Source organism: Nipponia nippon, unplaced genomic scaffold (genome assembly GCF_047370975.1).
Source record: "Nipponia nippon isolate SJK-2023a ecotype South Korea unplaced genomic scaffold, ASM4737097v1 scaffold_6, whole genome shotgun sequence".
NCBI classification, from domain to species: Eukaryota; Metazoa; Chordata; class Aves; order Pelecaniformes; family Threskiornithidae; genus Nipponia; species Nipponia nippon.
Window position 1 is genome coordinate 75,835,503 of NW_028262380.1, and position 18,732 is coordinate 75,854,234.

At 38.8% G+C, this 18,732-nt stretch overlaps 1 long non-coding RNA gene across 2 annotated transcripts; it reads right to left on the minus strand.

Annotated features, from left to right (window-relative positions):
* Positions 1–517: 517 nt before the first annotated feature.
* LOC148051580 (uncharacterized) lies at positions 518–7,813 on the minus strand. Of its 2 annotated transcripts, none has more exons than XR_015700043.1 (5): positions 7,771–7,813; positions 6,167–6,328; positions 3,670–3,718; positions 1,289–1,439; positions 518–1,195 (listed from the first exon to the last, which is right to left on the minus strand). It is a non-coding gene; the product is annotated as an uncharacterized LOC148051580 (long non-coding RNA). The 2 variants fall into 2 exon arrangements; XR_015700042.1 differs by lacking the exon at positions 7,771–7,813 and adding an exon at positions 7,461–7,613 and having other exon boundaries at positions 6,167–6,340.
* Between the last annotated feature and the right edge of the window lie 10,919 nt (positions 7,814–18,732).

Genomic DNA, 18,732 nt, shown 5'->3' on the forward strand with positions numbered 1-18,732 from the left:
TGACACTCTCGCTATGCATACAGATGTTCAAAGAAAGGCTTCATCACTTTCATATTATGATAGGCTTTCTTAACGTGCTCTCTTAATCCCGTGATGAATCTAATCAAATGGTTTTTGATGAAAGCGAGAAGGATTTCAAATGCATATGCTCAATGCCCCATTGCTGTTTCCCAGGGCCGTGTGTGCCAGGCAGTTTACTTGCTGCTGGTTCCATTTCAGTCCTCTGGGAATTACACCTGGATCTTACCTTCAATGAGATGTTCACATGAGAATAAATGGCTTTGCCAGAAATAAACAAACACGCCGTATCACATTTCTCCTAGATGTAATTTTCAAGGAACTTAAAAATTACATGAGCAATTGACTCATGAGAACTTTAATTCCCCCCGCAACACACCACCCACCCATAGGTGTTAAAGAGCCTGATTCCTTCTGAAATCATCAAGGGATAGTTTCTCTGAAATGATAGCAACTGGTCTGCTTTCGTGCATATTATTTAATCCATTGCTCTACCACATGAGACTTGAAGTGCAATTTATTGCTATGAAATACAAAATCTGTGATGTAGATGTAATTGCTTGCTTTCTTATTACTGTGCTTTAGAATGCCACATACCTATAAAGGAAATATAACTTATTTTTCTCTACCTCACTAGAGGCTTCCATATACATTCCAGTCTATTGATTAGCACAATTAAGATTGAGGCAGAAGAAGAGAAAACCCATTTTTTTCACCGAAACAAATGTACATGAAATGTGCTTTTCAAAGAACACTTTTCCTGTTTTATTCTATGTACTCTGTGCATAATCAGTATTCAAGATGTAGGATAGTTTTCTGTGCCTCAGGATGCATTTGAAGTATTTTTGAAGTAATAATGCATTATTATGGGATAGGAAACAGCAGTTTCCTCTCTCGGAGCTGTCTGGAATTCTGGATTGAAACATTACAGTATCTTTAAGTCACTACTAGTCTGATCTGAAAGATCATCTGTTTCCCTCAATAGTATAGGCTGAAATACTACCCCAACAATGTGCTTTTTTTTTTTTCCTAAAGTCATCAACACTGGTATTTGTTTCTTCAAGTCATCTTCATTGAGTTAAGTGGGTAGCTCTTTGCCTGCAACAACTTATCCCTGATATGTTAAAGGCAAAGTTCAGTCTCTGATGCACAAGCTATTGAAGGACATCACTGTTGCCTGATGGTAAAAATTTTGGAGTAGAGCGTTATACAACAAACTCTGCAGGGTAAGTGAACAACCATCCTCTCTCATAGCAAGACCCATACTCACCATGTCCTAGAGCTGGGTGGAATTGGAGATGTTATTAGTCTCAGAGAGGTGAGAGCCAGCTCCCTCCATTAGCTATCTCATTCAGAAGGCAGGTGAAGCAGCAGGGGGATACGTTTTCAGCATCATTTTGGGACTGCAGTTTGCACGATCCCTGTGCAACAGAGCAGACAGGAAGACTGCTTTGCTGGGTAAAAGTTTGAAATCCAGATGGACTGTTATCCCAATTACATGCTTTTTTAAAAATCCATAGGCTTCTCATGGGCAATTTAATGGGGAAAAAATAAAAGGGAAAAAAATTCAAGCTAATAAAATACATTAATTGTGACTATTTCACCAAGCATTACTAATTAATCCACTCAACAGTCCCATGGGATAGATCTCTCTGATATCCTGTGGGTAATTTGCCAACACATCTATGCATTTCCCCAATTGTCTGCCCAATTCACAGAAACAATTTGACTTGAGCTTGGACATACTGCTTCCCCAGACTGATTGATACTTCACCCGTACCTATCGAATAATAAATGACAAAGAGGCCAAAGAGTTCCACTTTAGGAACATCTTTATTCCTTCAAGTTCACAGCCCTAAAATCCTTTCCTCATTATACTGAGAAGAGAAATGGCCTTGAAATTCTGTATTTGAAAGGTGCTTTTTAGTTAAAAACACGGCAAGACTGATGCCTTGTGGCAGAAGAAATTACTCAGATGCAAGAACAGGATCAGATCTTAAAAATACCAATGTTAAAAGTCTGTGTTTCATTAAATTAATCCTCCTGGCTTCTTTGAGATTTCTTTCATGAGTAGGAGTTTGCAGGAGCGAGTCCAAAGTATGCCTGAGTTGTAATCTGAAATCACCGCTTGCAAGGGTTCCCATAGCAAACCTGCCTTGTGGATTGCATGCCATGCATGCCATCAAAGTATTGCAGCTCGTGTAAACATAGTTGCACCAAACTTGCCAAGTCAGGCAATGCTATTTTGGCATGGACCAGAAATGTGAGATTTTACCTAGTTCCTTTAATGAAGACCTTTGTATAAAACTCCATGCTATTTGGCAGACGCTGATAACAGTATCCCAGCTAATTAGCTAAAGCAAAGGAGCTACAATTATCTTGACCAAGTATGATTAAAACAGCAAATGCTTTTTATATGACATTCTGAACATTAGCAAGCTTTTTAATTTACCATTTATTGATGCAAAACCAATATTCTCACTCTGATATGGGTGAGACTGTGGATTAGAGGAACCTCAGTGACATTCAGCATTAGGCTATTTCTCAGCACAGAGAGGAGCGCAGTTTGCATCTCCCAGGTTTTGAGCACCTTCCTGACCTGGCCATCTCCAGCAGGAGCCTGTTTTTGCAAGAATCATCACTTTATTGTGGTGCTTCTAGCCTGGTTTCCAGGAGATTTCAGCAGGCAGATTTCAGCTTCATTGAAATATCCTCCTACAACCCATATTTGGAGGGCTAGTTTGAAGACCTCGGTATACCAAAAGGGAGACTGGGATATACATCAACATCTTTTGGTACTGCTCTCTCCAACAGTCACATAAGTAATGAATAAGCAATCACTCTGTATGGAAACTATGAAAGGGGAGGGGGGGATAAAAGGGGGAAACTGTATTGCACCAAAATCTTGCTTTGGAGGAGGACCAATGCAGGAGCTGGAAAGCAGTTTACCTTCCAACCTTTTGCTGTGCTGGCTACATCAAAGAAAGATGCCATATCTATGATGATTTACACAAATGATCAAATCCCTAAATTTACTGGTTTGTTTTTTTTTTTTAACTCCCTTTCATGTGTTGCCTTTGATGTCGCAGCCTCCCTATGCAGGTGCAATAACTGCCTTGGTCAAAAAAAAAAATGGTATAAGACCACTGCATTATAACTGAACAGTCCAGCTCTGATTGGGCTCTGCAGGAAGACATGACATGAACATGCATGTGAAAACCTACCAATGATATGGAAAATGCTTTTAGACCTGCCCAGGAGGGCAGGTATTTACAATTGCCTGCTCCTTGTGGGTTTTGGACATTCATATCCCAGAGATGAAAAACAAAAGCTTGTGGCTGGAATACAGTTCATAACTGTCCCATGACAGTTCTCTTCCCCTCCCCTCCATTTTTATTTTTACCAAACTGATAATGATGTTATTACATGATTTAATATAATGCTGAATATTAAATATAGCAAATCCAGACTGTGCTAATTTTGAAAGATAGTTTCTATCAAGTAAAGTTGTATTGCATTGCTACTTTAGCTCAGAGAACTATTGAAAGGCAAGATCTGAACAATAGGAAGAAGTATGGCATGTAGGGACCTTGTTCAGATACCCCAATTAAAGTCTAAACAGGTAAGTTAAGACATTTATATATATTTTACCTTAAATTTCTCTCTGCCAGCAGTCCTTTGGGAGTTCACCATCTTTGTTCTGGGGGTTTCAACAGAGACTAGTTTGAATATGCATTATTTATTAGACATGCAAATCATACATGATAATCTCAATGAGCTATGGAAAGTATAATTGTTCCAGACAAACAATACATGTAATTAAAAATTGGTCTAACATCTCCATATTTCACACTGAAGAAAGACATTAAGTTTTCTTATTCTTCATGTAAAATAGGAAGAAGGATTTAGAACAGCCAGTTTGATGTTTGGGTTTGTTTTTTTTTGTAATGTGCTCAAGTTAAGAATAATAATTAGCCTGTGACCAACACTTAAGAATTGATAAAATGCAGATTTAGGTTTGTTGTAGCAAAAGAAACATTAATGGGATTTACTCTACCCTCAAAGTCCTAGGAAATAATATTTATTCAACCAAAAAAAGATCATTTAGGTGTAAGGAAATTGTCACAGCAAATATTTCTAAATGCATACAAAAGGATGAAACATCAGGTGCAATTAACTAATAAAAGTAAACTACCAAACCCACACGCTCTCATGCCAGCATACTACTCTACAGGAAATAGGAAGCAATAACTATTATATTCCTTTTAACAACTTACATCTGTCTACATAATTTGTTGTTTTGATTATAAAAAGGAAGTTATCTACCTGGGATTTTCAATACAACTGTATTTTCGACTTTCTCTACAAGGCACATGTTTTACAGATCCAGTCCAAAAGTACTCTTCATGAACATCCTTAGTTTGAGGAGCACCACAGCTATCTGGCCACATAGGATCACAGTCCTCCGCTAATTTAGGTAACAGGAATCCCCTCAGAGTGAGCAATACTGGAGATGCCAATTATCAGTAATGTGCTGCAGGAACTAGGCTAGAAATGCATCACCATTAATGGATTTTATAGACCTGCAGTATCTGATGGCAATTTTCTTGCTTTATGAGATTCTGCTCATGACTAATTTTACTTGGTGTACTCAAAACTTACTGGAAAAAGTTAGCTAGTGTATAATTTGTCTTTTGCATAGGTTTTGAATTGCAATAAAGTTTTGATCCAGATGCAGTCTCCACAGCTGAGAGAATCAGTCATCCAGGACTGCTCTCACAGCTTTGGTGTTAAATTTCTTAAATCATCAAGACTTCCCTCTAACATTATTGCATAACATATAGGGATATCTGATGCACTATCAATTCTGCACCAGCTTCCAATGCTTTGGTTTTGTTGTTTTCTTTTGTTTGGTTGTTTTTGTTTTGTTTTTAATTAACCCAGTTTGTTTACAGTTTTACATAGAGCTTGTCCGTAAAAACTTTTTCCTTTCTCTCTTTTGAGAAGAACAACAAAGAGGAGTCCTGTTGGACATGGCAGTCGGGATCTCTCCAGGATAGTTTTGGTGTCTTTTGGATGGGAGTGACTCGAAAAGACTGTATGCTCATACAGCATCATTCAAATTTCCCTTGCATCTATAAGGTAACTTAGACCTGAAAAAACAAGTTTACAAACCTGTCTAAACAATATGGAACAAAACAGAATTCTCACTCCTGTGTAAGCCTAGTTGACTTTCCTTTCCTATTGTGCTTTGCTGTGAAATGTTCTCTAGAGTCTTGAACCTTTATTACCTTTTAATTTTTAAAATTAGGTGGCATCAAATATCCAAATGAAACCAACTCTTCACTTGCTTTTTTTCTTGCAAAAGCTTTTTTCTTTATGAAAACCATTGAAAACCATCGAAAACCATCTGTTCTTGCCCCCTCCTCCCAGCTGTTAATTCTTCCCCATAAGTCTGCAAGAGCATGGGATGGTAAATCCAGTCCTAAATGCACTCAGATTTTCAGGAATCTGAGAGCTAAAATAGCCAAGTAGTTCATGTCACAGCCCACAAAAAAAAAATCTCACTAAAATACATACAATACAAAACAATTAAGAGTTTTCCTCCCTTTACCTTGGTCAGTAAAGAACAAAAGTCTTCCTATGGTTGTTCTTAAAGGGAAAATGTACAAGAGAAAGAAATTGCATTGAACTGTCCTACAAGCTACTAAGGTAAGTTTGCACTTCTCATTTAACAGGATGTCCAACTGTATAGCCAAGTCTGCTTAACAAATTACTTCTACCCCTTCTACTTCTTTCTCAGAATATTTAGAAGTCTTTCCCACCACTTCTTGATCATTCCCTTCAGAGAGTAGTCCCATTTAATTTCTTCTTCCTCTCTACCAGAGCCCCTAATAGTCCCTTTGTTTGCCTCCCCTCTACCCCAGCCTCCTCCAATTAGCCTGAAATCCCACTGAAAGCCATCAGCTGTGGGAACTGCAGCAGGACCAAACAGTAGCAGCTGGCTACTGCATAGCAGTGACTCACAACATGCTGCTGGAACCCCATTACATTGCATTTCAGTCCTGTATCTTAGCACCCAAGTAAAACTGGGAAGGGAAGCATGCTATTAGCCAACAAAGCAGCAAATCAAAGAAAGGTTCTTCACCTGATATTGAAATTTTGCAGCCCATTAGTGAGAGCTGAAGGCAAGCAGGTCCTCAGTGCCATCTGCTCCCTTGCAGAAGTGCTCGATGCAGGTGTGGAAAGGCTGGGGACAAAGGGCTCAGGCTCACACACGGTGAGAGGATGTGGTCTTTCCTGGACACTCCTGGAAAGCAGCCTGCTTTTAATAAAGAATTATAGTAAACCAAACCAGTGTTTTTCAGTAGCTGAAAAATACCTGTTGGCTTAGTGGGTCAGCTATCTTTTCCTGGATGTTCCCTATGCCTTTCTCTCAAGGTCAAAAAACCATCAGAAGTCAAAGTATCAGAGACAAACTCATGTCTCCAACAGACTTCTAAATTAAGTTCAGCTGCTACCCTTTCATATATTTGCTACTAGTATAAAAATAACAATCCAGCAAGAACTTTTATTTTGAATACTCTCCAGCCTGCTTTAATTTCTTCACTTGAAGCTTTCTGCTGTAAGTTCACCTAGCTCGCTCAGTGTCTTTCCTATTCCTTTTATTTTGACTATGAACTTAAAGAAGGCAAACACAAGATAAAACACATTAGATTCAGGTTTTGCAAGGTCTTTGAAGCAATTATGGAGCCATAGAAGTGCAACACTCAGTAATAAGTTAGACAAGGCCAAGGGGAATGCTCTACTAAGAGCAAATGTTGAAGGGCCTGGAAAAATAGGCAAGCTTTGGTAGATTTTATTTTACTACATAATACAAAACTCATCATCAATATTCCCAATGTAGCGCTATGATTCACATTGCAGTACAGATGGTTCACATACTTTAAATTGTAATTTAATTACTCTGTTCATGATTATACTGTATTTGAACTCCACTGAATTTCTAGCATGTTTATGCAAATACTTTATTGCAGAAATATGGCTTTAATAGCCTAGTCCCTTCTCGTAATTGTCTTCTTTTATTTTTATGCATCTTTTGGATCATAAGAAAAATACCATTTATGCACAGAACCCAAGCCTCAGATATTTACATTTACAGTAAGGGCTTTGTTACATTTCTTTAAATCAATATCCTAGTTTATAGAAACTGTTTCATGGCTCAATATCATAAGGTCAAGAGACATTGGAATCAGCAGCAAAACAATGAAGAAGCAATACACCTTTCTCTGTATCAGTAAAATCCCATATTTAGTCTTTTTACATTTTGGCTGTAAGCTTAAAAGTTATTGCATAGTCTAAGAATCATTATGGTGGGTTAAGCAAATATTGAATGGATCCGCAGAACATAATCTTCAGACCCTGTATCACATCATCCTTACCTTTTAACACAAATCTAGAAGAAATCTTGGAGACCTACATAAATTACTACCTCATACTTTTCCTACTACCACTGTTCCTCATCTCATCTTTCTTTTTCCTCAAAAGCAGTCACAGGAGGCATCCCTCAATATATAAAACAGCATTCAGTCTCACTAAACACTTGTTACTATATTGCATCAAGAAATATAAAATTCCTCTTCTTCTAGTACTAGAATTTGCCCCCACAAGAAAAAGTAGCTCAACGTAAGTAATTTCACATATTTTCTATTTTCATTCGCTTTCTTGCTAAAGCAAAATAAACTCACGTACTTCCTTTTATCCAGCCTCAAGTACATCACAGCTAACAGCTCACCCTCAGAAACAAGTGCTATCCTTTTTCCTACTTGCCCCAGGTGCACTATTTATACAGCACAACACCCACACTGTGACTCCAGAACTTATGCCCTTCACCTGGGATGGGGGGTGGAGCCCAGGGCAGTCAAAAATCCCTAAAAGGAAAATTCAGAGCAGAAAATGCTTCTAGATTTTTTCTTGAAGAGTGCTACTCCTCTTGTCAAAGCAGCTCTAATAAAGGTAAGAAAACCCTAGTAGCAACAACAGTCCCTTCCCTTGCTCTGTCTCCAGGACTTCTTTGTCTAGAAAGAAAGCAAATAGGAAGATGATTTTGTATGCTAATGTCTAGGTCCCAGCCCTTAGAGGGGGCAAATTCATTCTTCATAAGATTTTTCACCCACATTGCAAGAAATCATCACTAAATAAAACATCCGCAAGCTTGTGGAGGAGGGACTGAAAGCCTCACTTTCTATCTCCTAGAGAATATCCTATCATAAGCTATGGTCATGCTTATTCTGTCCAATAGATATCTGAAAGTAGCACTTATTTTCTAGGTGCCAGTAAGCTTATTGACCTAACCTTACAACGTTTCCGGAATTTTAATTCAGGTCTCCAGATTATTTAGCTTTAAACTGTTAGTTCAGGTTTACTTTAAAAGAATGATGCTTATCAAAGCACATCAGGTTTTAAAGTTTTCCTGAGTAAACCAGTCTTTTAAAAACAATGTTGCCCATAATTGGCATGTTACTGGATTAAAGGAAAGTCAAAATATAAAATACTGGGTTTAATTGGTTTGTTTTCCTTTTCCTTTCCTATGCTGTTGTTTTAACGCCACTTCCAGACATGTGTGTCTTCCTAGATTCTCTCATTTCTGCAGGGGGTTTGTTGCTTTGCAGTATTGACTTCTCTGTCTCCACAAACTTGTTTTTTCATTTTTGCTCTTCCTTTACGCTTACCACTGTTTACACTTTTATAGGCTGGTGATGATTCAGTTCTCAAGGAGTTAAAAACCCGTTTCCTTTTTCCTGCAGTAGTGCGCAGCAAAGGGTTCCAGAATTATTGCATACAAGTGGCCATGGAGTTGGTATTTATTTTGTGACAGTTACATAGGAAATAGGAAACTGAAGGCTAAAAGTTAATGAAGGTGTCATAAAGAAGCCTGTTATACTTCTGACTGCAATCATTGTATGAAATGTACACTGAAACTCTGAATAGAATTATAGATCACCATAGAGATGAATAGCTATACTAACAGAGTAATCGTATATGCCATGACATGAAAACAATTTAATACTTATTACACAAAAGGGCTGTATACATTTAAAACATGCAAATACTTCTCCCCTAATACACTGTTCCTAATATAATATGCCCTTGTGCAGGTAGCACAATGAGCATGTGTGCAGTCCCAAAGATAAATGTGCTTGTCTTGGATGCTGAGTCACTTGGACTTCGTCTCTCTGCTCACAGCACCCCTGAGGCGTATCGTACATACCTCTACAAATGCACGCTCTTTTGTTTACCCTAATTTCTGTTGTTTGCCCAGTACTGAATGTTTTAATGCAGGGACTACAAAATCTCAATACTGTTTTCTGCTACATACTTCCATCTTCCCTACCTGGAAGCCATCAAGAACTCTGTTGCAATTAAAGACTCCTGTTGATTTAAATAGTTCTGGACTGTGAGTTTCCAGGGAGCTTTAGGACATGCTGGTTATGACTGACATTAAATGAAACTATCTGAAATGCCTTATTTCTATAAATAGTCCCTTGAAGATCAATATAATTGAAAACAATTCTTTGTGTCAATAAGTGGACTGAACCCCCTTGTCCCAGTGGCAGAGTCCTGTCCAAAGTGCAGTCAGTGGTACTGTGCCCGTTGATTTCAGCAGGAGCGAGGTTTTATCCTATTCCTAGAGCCCATTTATGTGAGTGCTTTGCCTGTTTTACTGTTTTCTATCAGAAGGCACAATTCACTGCACCTCTGAGGCTAGCAAAAAGCCCATGCTTGGTATCATCCAGTTTGGCATCTTGAAGCATTTTCCTGAAAATGAAGATTTCTTGCTTCCTGAGCAGCTGAGCCTATTCTTTCCTTACTGTTGAAACATCTGTAGAAACTGCTGGGAGTTCTGAAGGTTTGGGGAACAGGCGTCCATGTGGGGAGCCTTAGCTGACACAGTACAAATCCCTTCAAAAGTCTCTGGCTGTTTCCGAAACCTTCATCTGCAGTTTTCAGAGTCCAGCACGCAGCCCTGACTCAATACACACAACAACTCCGTTTTCTCATTTCTGCATGCCTCTTACTTGTTTTGCACACTTCAGTCCTACTTTTTCATTTGTTTTTGAGACAAACTTAACTTTACTTTCGCATTGCTGATTACTCAGTAGTACATTTTGAGGTTGGTTTGTCTGAAAGGTGCCAGCTTTTAGACTGAAAATCCAATGCAGTAGGTCAGAGGTAATTATTAGGCAAGCAGTGCTCTTGCTGAACTGAAATTCAGTTCATGATCCCTTTTGTGTTATATCAAATACATCTGTGGCCTCTCCCCGTTTTATATTTTCCCTCTCGTGACGTATTTACTTTGCTGCGCTATTTGTTCTTTGGGGATGCCAGATGAGAGATTTCTATGGGTGGCACAGTAGCAAAACAGAGCATGTAAACAAAACAGAAACCAAATAAACAGTTCAAATATATACAGTACTAAGGACTGTCTAAAGATAGACTCTTAAACTAATGGCAGGCATTTGTGAGGCTTTTCACATACTTGAAATCTATGAACTAGCTATCCTGAGCAAACCTCTACTCAGTAATTTGCATTATTAGCTCCTTGTATGCATTCACTTCAGTGTTTTTAAAGCAATGTATGTATCAGTGCCCAGACCTGCACACATGTGTGTCTAACTTTATTCATGCAAATACAGTAAAGCTGACTGCTCCTATTCTCCTTGTATGTTTTTTTCTTTGCTTCCGTCTATTGCATCCCACATCAACCTGCTAACTTTGATCTCTGCATCTTATTATGGTTGGCAAAAGCACTAGTGGATACAGAGTAAATAATACCTACAAGAAAGAAGAGCTACTGCTTGAAAGCCTAATGCAATGATTCTTTGAATTGCAACATTATTTTTTTTTTTGTATGCTTTCTTTCCTTATATGTTAAATATGCTAGAAACCCCCATTTGCTGCTTTTCTTCTGTATTTTCCAAAGATGCACTGTCTTTTTGCAAAGAGCCATGGAGTGCTAATTGCTCTTCTCCATTGCTTGGGCTAATTAACTTTTCATTATTTTTTCATTTCTTTGAAACCATTCATCGAATTCAAACTGAATTAAAAAATAAACACAGATTATGTAAAACTACAAATAAATTTATTCTCAGGGAGCCATAACCATGGCCACAGTGTGACAGAGGAGTATAGTAATCGATTTTTGATAGGACCAATACTCAGACTTTTGCTTCATAAGACAATATGGCTGCTCTAGATTTTACTTGGCTTTTCTGGAGCCGGGAGAAGGGCAGAATGCCATTTTCTCAGTTTACAGTGTTTAGGATTCTTTTTTGGCAGTGGCTAATATATTCTATAACCTCAGTCAAGATCATCCAAGCCAAGACTAAAGAAACCCAGATGAGTTTAAAAATGTTTCTGTATATATAATACGCTTGTGTACCAATTTTACTAAACTTTCTTCCTTTCAGCCTTTTTGATGAATTGTGGTTTAGGGAACAAAACAAAAGAAATGAGAAATAAAACACAGGAACAAAAAGAAAAATTATCATATAGTTTTCTTAAGTCAATGTCCAATAGAATAGCTAGATGAATAATTTTCCCATCTTGTATTCTAATGCACAGTTCTGGTTTCTTGTTACTCATGAGCACTATTTAGCTATTCGACCATCATCTCTAATTTCTTCCATTAAAAAAAAATCTTCTGGAAACTAAAGAGCCATCACTTGGCACTCAATCATGTAAGCAACAAAGAAAATGTCTTCAAGTAGCATGCTGTAAATTAAAATTTGTGACAGTAGATTTTGTGAATAAGCTAGTCATTGATAAAGCTGCATCTTAATTAAGTTGAAAAGATCAGAAAGCATGTTAGCGCACAAGCTAGGTAAATCATCAAATACACAGGCTGTGTCCTGTACCTCTGGGATATAACAGGTGTTTTTAAATTTGCAATGAAAATATACCATTAAGGTTACCTTTACTGATTGCAGATTTGTGTATGGCAGTATAGAGATGTGCAAAAATAGCTCTTCTCTTCCAAGAGAGCACTCTGAAGTGTCATTTGTTATCCTCAGCTCATCAGTATTTCTTTCCTATTATCTCTAGATCTCAAATCAAGACCACAGAGTCTCCGTAGCACAGCTCAGCATGATGAATTCTTCATCTCTGAACACTTTTCAAGTGTTATTTCATCCTCTGCTGTATGCATAAGGTCAATCCTGACTACCAAGCTGGCCAGCAGTCTGCAAGAAGGAAACAGTTCCTTTGGCTGCAGCCACGCAAGAGGATAAACTCAGATTACAACAGTTGTTCCTTGTTGCCCCGGAGAAGGAAAGCACACGTGGGGCTACCTTGTAGCACCTCTTTTCCTGCCTCAGACATTATGTTCCATATGATGGGGATAACTAAGTATTTTCATATGATATCATAGATAGGCAAAGTAAATCTTCACCTGTGGAACAATCAATAACATTGTGTGTTACCACTGATAACTTCCACTTGCTCTCATAGATATATATCGCCTATTGACCATTAATTTCATCTTTAACTTACAAGACAGCATATCTGCAAAGATACATGTATGTCTGGTACACAGACCTTACCAGGGAATTTTGTGGGATTATTTCTACACAGAAAAGTGGCTGCCCTCTTCCCCCAGTGCTGAGGTCTGTGCTGGATTTGAACCTCATTGTACTGTTGGTACTCTATTTTTCTTGCTGTGCAGTGTATAATTCTCTTCATTTCATGCATGGATAGCTGTAGAAAGCAGAGATAAAGTTTCAGCTCTCTTTACTTAACCCATACAAAATAATTAAAACACATTTTTCATCTTAGCATCCCCTTAGGGCTTAACATATTGTGAAGAACACATCCTAATGTGAAATGAGCTTCAAGACAAATGGTCCTGGCTTTAGTTTGAAAGTCACCTCTGGAAAGAATGCATTCATTTTCTTATTCATGCCACTTTTTAAATTCTGACACATTAAGATAAAATTGTCACATCAAAACCTACTCTTTAAATACAAATCTGTAGACTTTTATACAGGTATCAAAGCCCTTCAGGGCTGGTTTGCTTTAGGCTTTTGCAGCCATGGAGGCTCCCTTCCTTCAGTGAGGAGTGCCTCAGCCCTCCCGCCCCACGTCTTGCTGGCAGAGCTGCAGTTCTCCGGGGCAGTGACAAATTGTTCGCCCCAGCTTTGCACTCCTCTCTTGGCACATGCCTGAAGGTGAACACAAACAGGAAGATGGTCTTGTCCGTGTCTCCCAGAAATCACGTCCAACAGTGGGCAAGTCAGGCTTTCCTTCCCTGGGCAAGCTTGCCCATGGCACAGCTTGAATAATTTGTCATTTCCATGCTCTCTGGCATCATTGCATTTATTCAACATTTATAAAGAAAGAGGGTATCAGGAAGTAAAACACAACAAATAATCAGAAATCTCTTTAACAGCCTAAAACATGACTAAAAGACCCAGACTGAGTTTCTAACACATGGCTGTACTTTATATCATAATAATTTTCCCTGGCTTATTATTTATTCTGTCAAGTGTTATTCAGTGTAAGCAAAAGCATTACTACTGAGCTCGGAGAGACAAATGTATGTTCTCCCAAGTCAGGAAAGGCAAGACGTTTCCATGCAAAATGTTACAGCTACTTAATGAAGCAGCACATTAATTTTGATGTACAACCATAAAGTCCTGCAGAAGGCTGCTTTTATTTGTATTATGTTCTCATGTCTCCAAGAAATATTGGCTCAAAACAAGGTGTCATTTACTCTTATAGTATGGAACAGGGCCGTTCTTCCTAATAAACTCAGGAAAAGCCTGTGGTATATTTTTCAATAAGTTAAACAAGATTCTATTAAAGAAAATAGATATCTCTCTCTCTCTCTCTCTGACCGAGAGCTCCCGTATGTGTGTTTATAAATTCCCCCAGCCAAATTCTTTCATCAGATATGTACATATGAGCCCCAGTCGTGGCACACTTATGTTCATGGAAATGCATCAAGCTCCTCAGTTCCCAAAAAGCCTTATAAGAGTTTTGTACTGTTATAAGTACAGAAAATTACTCTAATGAGGAATCTACTTAAACTTAATTGTCTCATTTAATTGCACTGTTTAAATTGCTAATCATTTTGTAAGTATTACTTTCTAAGTTGTTTTTAGTGGGTAGTTTGCCCTTTTTGTTGTTGCTGGCGGAATTCAGTAATAATTAACTGACCTAGTGTGTAATTATACCACTGAAAATAAACTACGAGACATTTAATAAAAGGAGACTATTAACAGGATTTGAATTTATGACCTTCAAAATATGAAGCAAGCACTTTATCCATGAGGTCACACAAGCTTTCACTATGGCCTGAGAATTTATGATCTCTAGATTAGCCACAGAAAGACTTTGCTCTTGTTCTTTGGATGCGCTGGGAACACACTGAGAAACAGATTAAAATTATTTTAGAGGAAATACAGGGGTGGAAAAATGCTTGGTGGAAAGCTTATTCTTCTTAAACATCCAGTATATACATGTGCCACAGGCTGTGGAAGTCAAACCTGATGTGCATTTTGAGTTTAGTAAAAAGAAAGCTAGGTCCATGCTGCTGTGTCTCTATATGAACTTAGTTATTCATTTTTCAGTATTTTTATTACTGGTGGCTTAAGTAGCAAAACAGCACAGTCGTGGGCATCCTGGCATGGCTTGGAGGAGGCCAGACCTACGGATGTCAGTGGTTGGGGTATGCGTGACTTAGTGAAAGTTTGCAGTTGTATGTTGGCAGGCATTCTTTCACGTTTTGGGAGCTTGCCTACTCTGCTCCCATGACTGCTCCAAGGGTGGTGGAGATTTGTGAACATCGACGCCCATATCAAAGCCAAAGACTTTGGGAATTGCTGCATAAAGTGAGGTAGCAGATGTGACAGAAAGCACAAAGTTTTGGGGCCTGAGAATTTCCCCCGTGGGTTCCCTGTGAAGCACCAGCCTGTAATGCCCTTTCCTCAGCTACCATGAGCGGTGGTGGCATTTTAAGCTGCAAAATCTGCTGATGTCTGAGTCCTTTTTATGCCAAATTTTCTTATCTTTGAGATAAGACTCATTTACTAAAATTACTAAATACTTTGGCTCTCAGACAGCTAGGCAATTTGTGCCATATTTTCTTTAGCCTTTAGGACATAATGTATTTTACCAAATCTCTCACATAGAGTTACAACAGCTTTGCTGCGTTTTCTGTGAAATATTTGGCTATGTGAAACACTGCATTACAGAGAGGAGCACTACATTTTTTAGAAGTAAGTGCTCCAGCAGCACCAGCATAGGGAAAATAAGTCTGTTGTAGTTTCTAGTTACCAGGAATCCAGGCAGTTTCCTTGCAAGCTATCAGCTACTTTGTGTTTTAGAGAGCGAAGCGGAGCACATTCTGTGCAATTACAATGTCAGCTTGCAGGACTGGAGAAAGAATTGCCATGCTTGTTTCTGAAATCAAACATCTTCCTCGAGATGATGGCTGCTGTCTGTTTGGCACTTAAAATATTTTGATAACTTGCATATTTGTACAGTGAAACCATGTACTTACAGATACGTAGTACAAGGAAATAATATTGCAGCAATTGCCAAAGCAGCTGATATCTGTGAAAATACTCTAAAGCCAAGTGCAGGTTGGAAAGATCCCAGTGCTTTCTGCTGGCCCGAGAGCTTTTGCAATACCAGGTAATTAGGATCCCATAGGATGGGGTCCGATATTTAGGTAGAAAGCTCAGAAAGCAAAGGTGAATGGGAATACATTGCAACTGGTTTGTTCCCATTCTTCATCCTGCATACCTAAGCACAATAAAACTGAAAGTGCCTAAACATAAAATGAGAAATTTGGACCAGAGGAATACTTGAATTATTTCTTCCCTATAGACCAAACAGTGTCTTTGAGGCAAATAAAGTGGGGGGATATGTCACCTAAACTCTCTTGAATCCTTAGTGAGGAGCATAGCATGGTGGCATGGCTGTAAAGTGCCAAAGTTTAGTTTGTCTGTCCCTCATGGGCACGTGGCTCTGGGTGCTGTGATCAGCATCACTTTTCAGAAACAGTTTTGAGTGGTGGGCTGGGACAGAGGGACAAAGAATAAGTGTTCCCTAACTAACTTTAATTAAAAAGAATAGAGACCATGTCATTAGATTTTGACAATATACTCAAGTAATAACAGTTCTTGATTGCTTGCTGATTTACAGGGCAGAAAAGTCTGTGTGCAAACAGATTTGCAAGCTCTGACTTCTAAAACAAGCAAAACCACTTTTCAGCTGTAAGACGGAGGAATGGTCTGCATTATCAAATATGGGTCCAGTTCAGGCGAGGTTGATGACCTCAGTCAAATATTTATTAAAGGGGAAAGAAGTATTTGGAGTGACTTGTTTATTCTAGCTCTTGCTCACACTGATAGGATTTCCTCCTCTGGGTTATCACGCTGAAACCTTCCTTGTGACTAACTTTGTCTTTTGGAAATGTTTCCCGTCCACATCGAGCTTTTCCTGCTTTTCAGCAGTAGAAAAACAAGCAGCCCGTTTCACTGGTGGGTTACATGGCTTTCACAGCCTCCGGAGCGGGGCAGGGGGTGGTGGTGGTGGTGGGGCAGCTCAGAGCAAAAGGAGAATGACTTCCCCAGGGAAGGGGCACCGCACCCGCAGCTCGGGGCTAATCTGCAGTCCCAGAGGACGGTTGCAAATTCAGTTTAGTAATGTTTGAACTGTCATGCATGCTGACGATAAAGCAGCTAAATACTTTTATCGGTCTCATTTGTCTCCTGAGCTATACTGTGGAACTAATTGCAAAATTACATCTAATAAAAAAAAAGTCATGTGTTTCAGCTTTATTACGGATACATTATTGCCTGTGTAATATGAAAAGGATGCAATAAAAATTACATTCAGGTTTGGCAACATTTTCTCTGTGCAAGATTTGAAGTAATTTTTAATATACTTGCCACTGGTAAGATAACACTTAATGCTTTTATAGTACTTTCTCCTCTGGATCTGAAAGTACTGTGCAAAGGAGGGCAAGTACAATTATTTCTGCAATTATAAGAAGAGATTAAGAGGCAGACAACCTGCAAAACATGCCCAGTATGATGATATAAATTAGTGACAAGCTTGGTAGAGATGTTCGCCTTTACTGGCTTTTCAATACTACAGATGAGCTACTTGTGACAATAATAATGATAAATGGAAACGAAAGCGTTTTAAAATGATTCTATCTATATAAATTAAGCATCACTTTCATTAAAATAAATGGCTGTTGGCTTTTACAGAACAGAATTCCTCGCACACCAGTGTAGTCTGAGGAGAATTAGTCCCTTTTTAACATACTTTATAAATAACTTTAAAAGTTTTCCGTGAGTAGCATGCTCTTCTCAGGTACTGAAATATCATCAAGGATCTCATTAACCTCCTGTTCTTTTGAGTGCAGCATTCTCAGCATGGCACTGTCCTGATGTGAGTTTTCTGTTTCTCCTGGCCAGTGTTCATCACAGAGCAATGGCAGGCATAGTTCCCTCTTCAACAAGGGGAAAAAAAGTTATTGGGCTCTATGTACAGTTTATGTATAGCATGCTTTTAACATACTTCATATTATTTTAATTGGAATGTTTATTTTAACAATGGAAAAGTTATCCAACATAAGTTAATGCAGGTAATCTTGTGTTTACCAGAACCGGTTCCAAAGATATTAAAATACATTTATAGCCAATCTTCATTTCAAATAAAATTATCATTTTCTTCTTCACGGGATTCTTCCTCCTAACCAGAGTTCAGAGAATAATCCATCATAATTTTCTTGATATTGTTTTGCTTTCTGTTTACTACTAGCAACCCAATTTTTTTAATTGTTTATTTATTTTAATTGCGTAAAAAGCAGTTTAAAGAAAGTATGCCAGCAGGTCATTGTGCATGACCTGTGTTCTATTGGGGAATTATTTAAACTAGATTATTTTCTTCCTGTTACTGGCACGGGAGAAAATTTTGAGCCTCACCTCATGTGAAGCAGCGGTTGCTCACATGCTGGTTCAGCACCAGCAACCACTGCCGGAACGCCGAGGCGGGTCTCTCCGAGCAGCCGAGGGTATGAGACACCAGCTGCCATACGTGCCAGAGGGTATATATTCTGCTGTACATGCTTGTATACATTCATACGAGCGCATATTCCTATGAGTGAGCAGACTGAGTCTGTGTCAGTATTTAGACCACATCTTTATAACCACTCTATTTTTTTTCAGGAGATCTTGTTCTTCTGATTTTAAGAATCTCTATCTAATATATTAGAAGGAGAATGAGTGTTGCTCAAATACTCAAAATTGCTATTTTTACCCATCTGAGTACTCACACGACCAGTCTCATTGGCCTGTTAATTAAAAGGCCAGGAGGGACCACTGTGATCATGGTGTTTGACTTCCTGAGTAACGCTGAGCTCAGGACTTCCCAGAGGGTTTGCAAGGTCAGGATTAGATCATGGAAAGTGTCTGTGATGATGTGTAGAGTCTTAAAGGAGATCGGGGAACATGCAACAGTCCCTGATTCTTAGAGTCAGACTTAAATCACGAGCCAAGTCAACATAATATTTTTGGCACCCACCATGGTGCTTGGCCGTTTGCTGGTGTAACCCTTGTCAGCAGAAATGATGCTGGCAGCGGGCCATGCGGTGTGACAGCAGGCTGTGGTGACATCCCTCCCCACGCAGCCCTCACC